This window comes from Thamnophis elegans, chromosome 9, assembly GCF_009769535.1.
Source record: "Thamnophis elegans isolate rThaEle1 chromosome 9, rThaEle1.pri, whole genome shotgun sequence".
Lineage (NCBI taxonomy): Eukaryota > Metazoa > Chordata > Lepidosauria > Squamata > Colubridae > Thamnophis > Thamnophis elegans.
In genome coordinates this window covers 41,358,938-41,373,260 of record NC_045549.1, presented here as the reverse complement: position 1 = coordinate 41,373,260, position 14,323 = coordinate 41,358,938, and positions in this window count along the sequence as shown.

Here is a 14,323-nt window from a genome sequence, read left to right as displayed (position 1 = left end):
GTCATTCACAGATCTATTTTTTTAAAACTTAGAATATAATTCTTTATTGGCCAGGCTTTATTTCTCCTATAGGATCATCTCATTTATCCTTGAAAAGATATATTCCTTCTTTATGATCTTCATTCTGACAACAAAGAAACTGTCTTTATGGAAATGATACAAAACCATTACATCTTGGAAGGTCCCACCTACATTTCTCCCCCAGCCCTGCCATCCTTGTTGCCTGAGAACCTGAATTCATTGCACAAGGCAAAAACCCATGGTAGGATTTTCACCTTCTAAACAATAAACTGCAAAGTGCTCCTTTCTCTGTATATTGTACTTAGTTATTGTTGACTCTTAGTTTCCTTCTTTTATTGAGAATTGTTTGACCTGTGTAATACCTCCTATATTATACTTCTGCAAAGTTGTGAAATACGTTGTCAAACTTAATCAGTGCTTAATCCCAGAAGGTGAGAGAAAAGCGCGTATCTCTTTTCTTCAATTAAACTTCTTTGCAAAACTGTTCCTATTCCTGTTTACCTCCTGCTTACAATTTCCAATTGTCTTTCCCTTTCTAAAGAAGGTTGGAGTGGCCAGGACTCAGTTAAGGAATGCAACTCAGGATGTGTGTTCAATCAGCAAAATGTACAGCCTCACCCATCTACCCAAACAACCCTGTTTAAATGCAGCTCCATAGACTCATCCGCTCCCCACAGTATATTAATCAGGGGCAAAGATGGAGAGACACAGGCTCAAACGGCACTAGTAAAGTGCCATTGAGCAAATTATGGCTTTTGAGAAAAATTACAGAAAAACCCATTGATTTCTATGAAAGATTACCCATTTCACACCGTATATTTTTCTAGTATACTCTGTACAGAGGTGGGCATCACATAAGGTAACAACTGGTTCACCCATAACCAAAAACGTGAGCATGTGCGGCATCAAACACATAGTGATTATATAGGATGGAATAGTGTCCCTGGTCAGAACTACCAATTCGTTTGAACCGGTCCGAACTGGCAGCAGTACTTTGTACTCTGTACTTTCCTATCAATGCAATCTGCTATATACCAGCACTGTTTTTATTCCCCTATTCATCAAAAATATTCTGAAACTGTTATGAGCTTGTTAATAAACCATACATATGTAACTACTATATAACTTAAAAATCCATGCATTGATTTCTATTAAGTTTGGAATCACCTATGAAATTATACACTGTATGCTTAGCCTTGCTGCAAGGGTCGGTCTGATAAAAATAACAAGGATGATTTGTTTTGCAATCTGATGGGGAGTGGGATAGACCTCAGTTTCCCCAATTTACTTTGAAAAACTGGATAAATATTCTTCTCCTAACAAGATGGATCTCAGTAGTTTGGAAGGCAAAGAACAACCACAAAACAGGTCAAACAAACTTGCCATGGCCTTACTTCAGGGGTGGGTTTCAACCGGTTCGCGACGGTCCCCACGAACTGGTTGGTCGGCGAACCCGGAAGTAAGTAACTTCCGGGAACGGTGAAGGGCCGACCCGCCCTCCCGCGCTCCTTACCTGGTTTTGACGAGTTCTGCGCTTCCACGCATGCACAGGATGCATACAGCGCCTGCGCGATCCTCCAGGAGCAGCTGGAGCATCGCACAGACGCTAGTACGCATGCGTGCACTGCGTGCGTGCACGAGGACGCCGCCGGCCCCGTTCCAACTGAACCGGTTGGAACGGGGCGAGAAACCCACCCCTGCCTTACTTGGTCATGTATTTCTGAGGAACCTTGCTTGGGTGTATGAGTGTGTGAATTTAAGTGCAGTGGGCCAAAATGATGTTGCTTTTTGATCCTTGATTTTTTAAAAACAAATCTATTATGTTATTGTCTAATGCTTCTAGCAATGAGTTAGATGTTTATAGAAAACTGATCTAAAACATAAAACATAAAATGAGGTTGACAGAGGAAACTGAATACATTGCTTCTTGGTGCATACATCTGTGTATTTTGCACATACCAGTACTTGGAAAAATTTAAGCACTGCTTTTGAATCAGTTTATAAGATTGAAAGGTCATAGTATCTGAAAATAGTGGAAACTGTGCTTAGAGAAACACAATTTCTTTTCTGTCATGTGGAAATCACTTGAAGCTATTCAACATAATATGCATAAAATGCTTTGTTATGAACAGCAGAAGCAAAGAGAGTGGGTGTTTTGATCACCCTGGTAACATGCAGTAAAGGAAACAACTGTCAAAAACAGTATGCCTTTCCTCTTGCTACCTGTCTCAGCAGAGGTCAAATACAATGTACATTTATGAAACATCTGTTCCTGATTTATAATCCAGAACAAATTATGAGCCGCTGTCACACCAATTTAATACTGATACCAAATTTCCCTTTTCAGGATTGAGGGGGGGTATAACTGTACATGTACTTATATATGTTTATCTGCTATTGGTTCTTCTGATGGCTCTTATGTCCATCATGCCTTTTTTAAATTGTGCACACATACCAGCATACGTTGTGAATTTTAATCCAATTGACAGAAAATTCAATTACTCTGACAACTCTGTTGTCACTTTGCTGGAGGGAGGGGGAACAAAGAGAACTGCAAGGAAACTCCTCATCTTGATCCTAAGGATGAGGAGAAAGAGGATTCACATTGGTGCTTCCCAGCCATTCCTACTTTGCAGGCATCCGAGTCCCTCCCTCATATCTATTACTGCTAACAGATTTAAAATTTCAGTCAACTGCTACTCACTCTCGTAATGTTGGAAGAAATGTCCATCTGGGTTCAGTTCCAAGTGTGGAAAAAGACACTGGATACAATGGTGGCTGTTTGGAAATATGGTTTTAATGGTGGACAGGACCACATGGTTTGGGGTCCTGGGGAAAAAGGGGATCACATGCCTTGAAGTTCTTGAAGAAAAATGGCAGAGATGCTGAGAGAGCCTGAGTTTTATAACCTCTCTTGGGCCCTGCCTTGGAGCTTCCTGTTCCTGTGTAAGAAATGTATTCTGATTAGTTGTCAGACTCCCAGGGACCAGGTGTCTTAGCTAACTTTGTAGGCTGTCTGTCTCCCAGGCTTGGTTGAGCCTTGCTGGTGAGATGGGTAGAGGACTAATCCTATCATGTCCTGAGGGCCATGTCTTAATCCCATTGCCCTGGAGCTGAAGTGGGGGGCAGGGAGCTGCTTTCTCTTTAAAGCATGTTTCTCCTTTTCTCATCCAGGAAAATATAATATTCTGTCTTTTTAATATTTCCTATATTATTTCATTTTTCTAGGAGAGGGGTGGGTGCTAACTTCCTACAGTAGTATATAGATAGATCAGAAGTCATTCAAGGATGAGTTACATGGATTTATCATTATAATTCTTCTGGGTAGTAAGTAATATATTATAGCTCCAACTTGTTTGTATTCACCTGTTTTAAGCAAACTCTAACATACTTACTGAAGCACCAGGTGAAGAAAGAATTGCTTTTCAATAATGGGACCAATCTTTTGTTATGAACTCCTGTTTTAAATTCATTTGAGATTCAAAAGCTAGAGAGAGGACTTTTCCAGAGGGATTTTTGAACTTGATGCCACATATTGTATTTGCTTTTATTTATTTTGTTATGTTTTTATATTTTATTGTATTTCCTTATCTGCTGAAAGTCCTGAGGTTACACTTACCCTTTTGATTCCTAAAACAAAGAAACAATAATTTGTTTTTACTGAACTGGAATAGTAAATTAATTAAGTATACTTGACTAACTAAAGTAGCATGATCCTTAACAGAATATTTGAATTTTTCAAATTATTCTTTAACATTTCCATCCAGACTGTTATTAATCATTAACAAACAAAAAGAAAAGAAAGAATGCAGATTTAATTTATAGGCGTTTGATTCCCTCTTCTAAACATATTAATATACAGTATTTTCTATCCTCCTTCCCCTCCGGTCTACAGGCTTTTGTATGTTGAGTCTGTGATTGTTCAAATGCCCCAGCAGGAGGTTCAGAGATTGCAAGGAGGAGAAAAAGGAAAAGAAAAAAAAAGTTTGGAACAAATTTGCATTAGTTCAAGGGCAATGTTAAGCATTTTTCAGATGGTTTATTGCTATTCTGTGCTGTTTAAGCTGTCTTTTATGTCAAAAGTTCTTTCCTGCTTACAAATCATCAAGAAGAATTCCAGCCACCATGCTGTTTGCATAAGCTCCTGCAGGGGTTCTAGCCCTTTGATCAGCAATATAGTTTGCAATCAAGTTAAAAATAGGAAGCTGCTGTGATAAGCCTCAGTTCTGACAGTAGACCAGCTTTCCTGTTTCTTCACTAGTTTTGTTCTCCTCTTTGTGCTGGAGGAACATGCAATCTCAATATACAAGGAGCAGTTTTAAGGAATAAGAGGGTAGTTAAAGGAACTGGAGATCATGGAATGTGAATCAGCTTGTTAGATGTGTGGCCCACCTTTCCAAGAATAAATGGAGAAAGAAAGCTCAAAAGAAAGTATATGCTTATCTTTCTATCCATTTTTCAAATCTGAATATGAGATTACTTGGCAAAGCACAATCCTGCTAAGAATTTCTATCTTTTTTTAAATTCGACACTTTTTTTTCTTAGTAATCTAAAGAACCTGTCTTAATGTGCAAAATTTTTTGTTGCACTCAACAAGGGAATCTTAATTGATTTTAATGGATATAGTGGCAGCCTCAGATGTTCAAGTTGTCAACTTAATTTACAACTCATATGTTAACCAGATTTTGAGTCAATCCAGTCATTCAGCATGTAAACTCACAGATGCTGTGCATATTCAATTTAGCTTATGACCTATATATTTCTGTTTAATTGGCAAATATTCAAAATTAATTATTAATGTTTACCTTTGCTTTAATGTACAGAAATAAAGGGAAAAAGATACAAAATTGGAAAAAATAAAAGAAATAAAAATACAATATTAAGAAAAAAGCAAAGGTCAGAATCAGTACATAACATAAAACAGCTTAGATCTTATGCACAGCATTAAAAGAGTAATATTTATCTCAAGTCTGAATAAAGCTGCAAACACAAGTATTTTAATAAACTTCCAGGTTTTTTTTTGAAGCCTTGAAAGAGTTAACCCTATTTAGAAAGAACAATATAATCATTCTGCTTTTCTAATACCATGGGTATTGGTATTAAAAGATAGTATATCAGAAGAATCACTAGGACTACGTTTATCTTCTAGCATAGTTTATCAGTAGAACAGTTTTAGGCACAAAACTAGGAATTTAGGTTAAGAATTAAGACCAGAATGTATTCTTTCTGGATGCTATGGACCGGGATGTCAAACTCGTGGAATCATATTGTTATCACGTGACTTTCCCCCCTTCACTAAACCAGGGATGGGCGTGGCCAGCACGTGATGCATCTGGCCTGCAGTCCGCGAGTTTGACACTCCTGCTATAGAGTTAAATTGTAGAAAAGCAAGCTATGCTTGAAGTAAAATTCCTGACCTCCTTAAAGAATTCCAGTTCCACCTAGGATGCAGGATGACTGTTTCCTTTAGTCAGGCTACAGTGGTTGTTTGCTCTATATTGCTATTCTTTATTTAGAAACACATCCCCTTTTTTGCTATCATCTTGCAAGAGATTTCAGATTCCATGATTCAGTTTTTTCTTTTGCAGAAAGTATTCATATTCTTTTTCTGGGGTTTATCATTTGGATGATAAAAAATAGAAAAAGACATGACTCTTATTGGATTCTGCTATGTTCCAGAGAAGAATGTGTTGAACTTGCCAGCTCTCCAAGGGTGACTGGCATTCTGGAGGAAGGTGAACTGCATTGCCCATGCCTTCCTAGAGAGGACAGTGGAACAGTAGCAATGTGGAAGCTGCTATATAAGATGGAGTAGTTTCATTTGGTTCTGCTTTGGTTGGTATAAGAAAAGCAAAGAAAAGCAGAGGTGACTGGAATGGGGAGCATAGACTATTGGAAGTAGAAAAGCAGAGAATAGTTGAGAGAAATGAATATGAGATTACTTGATGTGGAGAAGCTGTACTGTAAACTGAACCTTGCAGGATTTAAACTTCAGAACCAGCAGTAGTCATTAAGACAAAGGTTAGACAAAGGAGAATAGATTGTGAAATGTTTTGTTTAGAATGTGAGAACAGAAAGAAGGGACATGTTTAGAGTCTGCTTGCCTGACAAATGACAGCTGACAAGTGGTGAGGAAACTCCCCCAGAATGATTGAACTGTATGTGTTAAGGAATGATGAGAGGTGAATGGACATCAGTGTGTGGAGCCCATAAAGTTTGTGAAGATTTGTTTTCCATTTGAAAAGGATGCCTGAAGTTGGTAGATTGGTTTGTGAAGTGAACTGAAAGCTATGTGTTGAGTGAGTGCAGTAGGTTGTGATTGTTAGGGTGGGTGGTAACAATTGGTGTTTGTAGATGTATGTTCTGTCTCAGTGAATGCCCTTCCTATGGTAGCTGTTGGTGTTGATGGATTGGCTGGGATGGTGGAGAGGAATGGGATAGACACTAAGGGAGGAAAGTGGCTTCTTCCACTGAGATTGATATGGGTGATGTGATAGGAGTATACTACTGGATAGCTGGGCAGTGATAAGGATGGTAACTTGCTGGAAAGGTCTCCCAAGTTTCAAGTCTTGCAGTCATCATAACTCTGACTGGGAAGGAAAGATTGTTGTGTTTCTACATGATTTCATTACAATGAGCAGTAACATTGTCCAACGGTACCTGGCTAATTTCATCCTTTCATCACACAGGGTTTCAGCTGTGTATTATAACCAATTTTTTAGCTCACTTAATTATGCATTCTTTCACTTCTGTTTCAAATTTTAATATATGTTTATACATTTTAGCAATTACATCATCATTTGTACATAATCCCCTTACATACTCAGGCTTATAATGTGTAAAACCATAAATTCTTTTGTCTACTTTAAATCTTTCTATCTAATTGTAAATAACCAAACTATGGGTCATTCCATCATTAGTTCTTCTCTTAATTTTATTTTGTATCACCTCTGAAAAAAATGTAGTATCTCATGATAAATTAGGAGCTTATAGTGGCAATTAGGCTTAATGGTGCTGGAAATGGTCTGCTCTCCGGTGATTGGAGCCCAGCTATAAGGACTCTATTGCTTAATTCCTAACTCTTGCCCACCCAGCAGTTCAAAAGCCTGCAATATTGTGAGTAGATAAGTGAGTACCACTTTGTTGGGGCAACCTAGTTGTGTTTGTGTGTGTGGAGAGCAGAAGCCGGCAATGGACTTGACTAGCATCATGACACGAGGAAGGGTGAGATGAGATTGACAGAGGAGCCCGAAAGAACCAGCAACCTGAACACTGCTAAAAAGCTGCTGTAAAGCTAATTCACCCTTTGTGGTGAACCAAGGATAGATGCCTAACTGCTGGATAGAATGAACTAGCATTTTAGGCTATATCAGAACTGCATTGTGTGTCTAGCATGTGTAGATATTGTGTGCCATAAACTAAATAATATTAAACTAGCTATTTATGTCAATTATTTTCCATATATAAAATGTTCTTGTGCTGAGACCAGTAGTGGGTTCCGGATCCTGTTGTAACTGGTATGGTGCAACGGGGCCTGGCGTCCCCCATATGCATGTGCACAGCATGCACGCACATGCATGCATGCGTCCTTATCTCTGCAACGCCTCTGCAATGGTCTAGCTGCTCGGCTAAGCATTACACGTGCTGTACGCTCCGTGCGTGTGTGCAGAAGCGCCAAAGAGTTCAAATACAGGTAAGGAGCTCAGACAGGAGGGCGGGTCCTCCAGAGCACCGTACTGGAACGGTACCCGGTGCTCCCGGCAGGCATTGGTACGCCCATACCGGGGCGAACTGCTTGCAACCCACCACTGGCTGAGACCCACAAAGGTGTCTTTGAGTAGTTTCTGGATTTGTATCTATTTCATGTTGCCAACATGTCCCATCTAACACAATGATTTTTAAAATCCAAATTTATGCTGACTTGATTTAGCACAGATACCCATAACTAAATCTCATGCCATATTCTTCTAATTTCAAATGACTCCTATTTCTCAGCAGCTACCAATCTTTCATCCAAAACAAATTATACGTGTCAAAATACGTTTCAAATCAGATAAACCCAATCCACATATTTCTTAAGCATTCTATGACTTTTATTTAAAGTATTTTTTGCCATGCCACACAAATTTAGATATATCTTTTTTATGTTTTTATCTGTTTAAATGGTGAATCAGTTGCATTCAATTCAAATAGATATTGTTTGAAACAAAAGCAACATTCTAGGTAGGACAAAAATTTTATCCCAGAATTCACATCAGCTATGACAGTTATAATTTGTTTCAGGTTAACATAGGGTTTTAAACTTAATTCAATGTCTTAACATAGTTGTTTTGAAATAACAAACACATATTTGTCATAGTGATACGCAAATATTTTACTGCAATTCCAATTTATTTAAAAGTAATTTTACCAAAATAATAAAGTTTCAAACAAATAAACAGCTTTCCCCTTTCTTTCTTTCTTTCTTTCTTTCTTTCTTTCTTTCTTTCTTTCTTTCTTTCTTTCTTTCTTTCTTTCTTTCTTACTTTCTTACTTACTTACTTACTTACTTACTTACTTACTTACTTACTTACTTAAGCTTAACTCCTTGTTTCTTAAACTTGTTAAGATTTTGGCCTCCCTTCCCTGCCCCTTCTTTTAAATCCAGAAAAAGCATTGATCACATTTTGTAGAATGCAGTCCCCACAGTTGAATTCTCTCATTGTGCTGTTCTGTTAAAAAAAAAAGCTATAAATTAATTACATCTGAAATTGTAAATGAGGCTTATGCAAAGCTTGAGTCCATATACAGTAGGCTTCATCACAGCTGTGAATTTATCCCTCAACTCCCAGCAGCTCAATCCATGAGTCAACCAAAAAACCTCAGTTCCTGCAGTCTTCTCAGGAGGAGCAGCTGTCCAAAATGCAAGTGACCAATCTCACAACCTCTCCTTTTTTCCTGAAAGACAATGCTGGACAGAACTTGCCGTCTGGCGAATGATCTCTCCCTAAATTTTGTCACTCCTATTTCAGGGATATCTACCATAGATCCTGATTCAGAAGCCCACCAATTTGTAACACATTCTGACAGAAAAACAGGTGGATTAAGAGCTGGATATTTGATTTTTGACCATAATCTTACATAGAAACAACTAGTAGAAAATATTTATCCAAGGAAGATCTGTATTATATACTCTATTTTTTTAAATTTTATGTCTGCATTTAATCTTATCTCCAGAAAAGCTGTGAGGCTGTCTGACGTCTAACTTTGGAGCACCTAAGGACTTGACTTTGGTATTAAATGCTACCTGTAAGCAGTTTCTGTAGGAAATATCTTTTTTTTGATGAACAAAAAACACAAAACCATCTTCCATTACAAATTGTAGAAAGTGTGAAGGTTGGTTACAAAAACTTCAGTTTTCAGTCGTCACCTATAATTCATATTGAATCACATATTTTTAAATCAAGTATGCAGTATTAATATACATTGCTTTCATCATACCTCAGCCTTCATTTGACTGTAATTGTTTTTACATCCTCTTATATGAAATATTCCAATTTAGCAAAACCACATAATGGCATTCCATTAACTCCTCCCAATATCCTACAATAAAATTCCATCTTTATAACATGTTCTAAATAAAAAATTGTTTATGTTTAATTTCTAAACTTCCTTTCATAGTCTCCATTTGCAATTTATGTAGAATTTCCTCTTAACAAACCAATACATATATATGCATTATTATCATTATCGATCATTTATTTAACTATAACCATTATCACTTCATTTTATACATAATACTATAAATTTTACTAAATTTTACTTAATTTTTATTATCAGCTTTCATTACATCAACCTGTGTCTTTCCAGTAATGATGCAGTCTTATGTCTCTTGCCATTTGTAGCATTAGCATTCTGATTAATTTCTTGGTAAGTCTTATACAGACTTCTCTTCGTAAGTTATTGTTCATTTAATTTCTCATGTAAACTCCAAACCCTCCATTTGCTTCTTCAATCAGTTTATCTTTAGTTATCACTCGTGCTTCTGATAAAATTTCTCTCCTTACTTCCACCAATTTTTCTCTCTTTTTTTCTTCTGTACTTTGAAGTCTGATATAGAGTTTCAGTCCATCTATCTCCCCTTTCCATAGTCCATTCTTTTCATTTCCAGCCAGGTTCAGTTTACTATCAATATCAACAGTTTTCTTGTTTCTTTGATTATTTTTTCATTCAATTTTTAGAACTCTGTTCTCCATTTGATAAACATCCTCAATTTTCTATTTGATAAACATCCTCAATTTTTCCATCAAATTTTACTGTGCTGTGTTCTAAATTCTCAGTGTAGGAAACATGTTGTTGTTTTCAGTCATTATTTCTCCTTGCATATTTCTTACAATTCATCATTTGCTTTAAGATGAAGCAATTTGGAAAGCATTGAGAACCTTTTGTCTGCCAAAGAAAGAAAAAAGAGCTAAGTTATACACAGGCACCTTTTGCACAACCACTTGGAAAATGTATATTTATAATATTATTGTTTAAACGCTCACATGGACTGATGCTAATGCAACTCTCCCTTATAAACTTTGGGCTCTGAGTGTTCATGTGAAGAAATCTATACATAAATAATCATATGACTCTAGACAGAATATTAATTTTTGTCTTCCAAATGTTGCTGCTGAGATGAGAAATGCAATTGTCTTTGGGAATAGGATAGATAGCAGGCCAAATTCCTGTCTTTTGTCTCTTGGAGTTAAATACATCTGGTTTCTACTGGGGGAGAGGGAGCATGTTATTGGCAGTCATGACTTTTAAAATGCAAAAGTTCAGATACAGAGCAAATGGAATATTTAGTGTTCTGCTTGTTTACGGTCAAGAAAAATATAACATAAATATCACAAAATATTTGAGTTGCAAGAGATTACTACCCTGTTTCCTTGAAAATAAGCCCTCCACAGATAATAAGGCCAATCAGTCTTTTTAGCGCATGTGCTAAAATAAGCCCTCCCTTGAAAATAAGCCCTCCTTGAAAATATTGCAACACAGCAGCAGCCATGTGGTGACCACACTTGCTGCCTCCTGCACCTCAAAAATAATAAGACCTTCCCAAAAATAAGGCCAAGCGCTTATTTTGGGGGGTGGGTGTCAAAAGAAAATAAGATTTTGGGGGAAACATGGTATTTACTGTTATCTCTAAATAATGTATCATGTTCATCTCTGCTCATTTAATATGGGATTATTTTCATTAAGTATTTCAACAGTCCTGCTGGATCAGTTCAGCACTTAGTTCAGCACTTTGTGTCTCACAGTGACCATCCAATCCATATGATTAGAAGCAGGAGACCCAGATATATCCATTCATAGTTTTGGTGACATAACAGTAATGATGACATAAGCTTTAGACTCTTTCTCTGCAGCTGATATCTGGAAATATGCCCTTAACTTGAAATTTAAAACTGAATTTTAAACTAATAGCTGTTGATAGACCCAATCCCTTGTGAAATCATGAAATGTTCTTTACAACCAATCATATTAGTCATCATCATTGTGTCTTGCAGTAATGAATTTCACAACTTAAATATGTGTAACATGTTCAGAAATCTGAACATCTACCAGCTGACAGCAAACAGTCCATCTCAGTCCATGCCTTTTGCTGTCTCTTAGAGGTTATCCAGCTTGTTGTCCCTATTGGTGATGAAATACTTTCTTTTGTCTGTTCTAAATTCTCTTCCAGTAAATAACTAGGGATTTAGAAACTGCAGCCCTCAGGATATTATTAGCTACATTTCCCATTATTCTCAACTACTGAACAAAGGTTTTGATACAGGAAATGCATCACTAACCATGCTCTTTGAATTGTAATATATTTGTTTCCTCTTAATGAATTAGGGAAACCATAATTTCTAATTCATATAGCTTCAGAATATATTCTGGGTGTACATTGTTTTACTTAAAATTGATGCTTTTCAAGCCCATTTCCTTCCTTTCTTGAGAAATGCGTGTTTCATGGAATAAATCAGGAGGAACTATCTTGGACACAAGTCGTGAAATGTAGAGCCAAGTAAGACATTGATTTACGGTCTTCTATTTGGAGGAAACAATTACTCAACTATGCATTTTTAATTAAGAAATAAGTATGAGAAAGGAGATCCTCAAGTCTATAAATAATACAACTAATTAATACATAATTAATTTTACACACAGAGAGAGACACAAGACACATGCATGTTTATGAATAACAAGGATCTGCTTTCATTCATGTAGGTATCTTGTAAAAGTCTTGATAAGAATATATATACTCATATAAAAATCTTTTAGTAGGTACCTTTGAGTAATGTGCTGTGAAATAGATTGCAGAAACAGTAGTAATCATTGTTTCAGGGCTAAGAAATAAAAGCAGAAGTATCAGTTGTTTCTATATAGAGGGCTGGCTGCAGCTATGCTGGTTCTCTCTGTCTATGTTTGGACAGGACAGTCCTTCAGTTTAGATTTAGTCCCCCGCAAGGACCATGAAGAAATTTTTGGAATGCCAGGTCATTATATAACTGACCCAAACATTATCTGAAAAGGCAGAATGCCCAGAGTGAGCTAAGTGGGTCCCCAAAAGCTGCTTAAGTGTGCCTTATCTCAGACCTGGTGATAGAGTTCTGTTAAATGTGTGCTGGAGGGGAACCACTTTTAGGGGCTGTAGTTTATTATTAGGTGAGGAAATGACTGGATACCTCCAGCTGTCATTAATCAGCCATGGAGCCTGGCTGGAGCCAAGGGAGAAGCCTGTGGGTGTGTTCCACTGAATGGCAGGGAAATACAACGAGACAAAGAGTAATGTTTTTCATCCTAGCAGCACTAAACTCTGCCCTTTTGCAGACCTTAACATGCATGTTAAAGTTGATTTAGTCTGTTTACCAGTTCAGCCTAGGTGTCCATTTCCCTTGAGGACTGACAGTTTTATGTGTTGCTACTATGTTATTATATGTTACTGATCTACCAGTAGCTGCAAGCTATAGAGTTTCAAGGATATGTATGTATGTATGTATGTATGTATGTATGTATATATATATATTAGAGTTACAACCCCCGGCATGCCCAAATATGGGAGGAAGATCACTACTTCCATTCTCTGTCCTTCTGCTCGCCACAAGAGACCATCCAGACAGAAACCCAATATTTTTACTGTTGCCTTGTGACGAGCCGAAGGACAGAGAATGGAAGTAGTGATCTTCCTCCCATATTTGGGCATACCGCGGGTTGTAACTCTAAAATAGATACCTTTCACCCTGGCTTGGCTGATAAGGAGTCGAAATCTGTAGCTTAGTGGTTAACACATCTGCCTAAGATGCAATACAGCACAGGTTTGATTCCCAGTAAGGGTATGGTTAGCTGGTGAGAGCTAAATAGCTTGAAATAGATGTATACTAGTCTCCCTTTATTTATTTATCAGCACAAATACAACAAATATATATATCTGTAGGTCTTTGGTTATTCAGGTTTTCTCCCGCGTAAAATTGGAGGTGTCTTGGCAACGTTTCGACGAAATCTAATTCGTCATCTTCAGGCTTCGTGCTTCCAGGAGCAATGTGAGATCTAGGTTGTTTCTTCCTTTTAACTGCCAGTGGGGGGTTGAGCTGATTGGGTGGGAGCTTGGCTGTGTTCTGATTGGGTGGAGGTGTGTTATGATTGGTTGGGGGTTTGTGTTTCATGTAAGGATAGGAGGAATTTAAAGAGGCTAATGGTGCATTTGCAGTCTGGCTTCTGGTCCTTGGTCGTGCCTCCTCATCGGTGTGGGTTTTTGTCTGCTTTCTTTGTGGATGTTTGGTGGTGACATCCTGTGTGGCTCTTGTGAGTGTGGGCCTGGTGTCATTCATCATGTTAGGGACTTGTTTATCAATAAGGGCAGGCTTCCAAATGGCTGGCAGGCGGGAGGTATCGTCCCGCCTGTTCATGCTGTGTGGGCATTTTGCTATCTCGATGGCTTCTCTGATTATTCTGTTAAAATGTTCAGCCTTGGCGATAGTTCTGGTATTATTCTGTTGTTAAAATGTTCAGCCTTGGTGATAGTTCTGGTACATATATATATATATATATAGCTAGCTGATGAGAGCTAAATAGCTTGAAATAGATCTATACTAGTCTCCCTTTATTTATTTATCAGCATAAATATAACAAATGTAACAAAAAAGGCAACAGTAAAAAATATTGGGTTTCTGTCTGGATGGTCTCTTGTGACGAGCCTAATGACAGAGAGTGGAAGTGTGACCTTCCTCCCATACTTGGGCATACCAGGGGTTGTGACTTTAAGTATACACCTCCCACCCTGGCTGGCTGA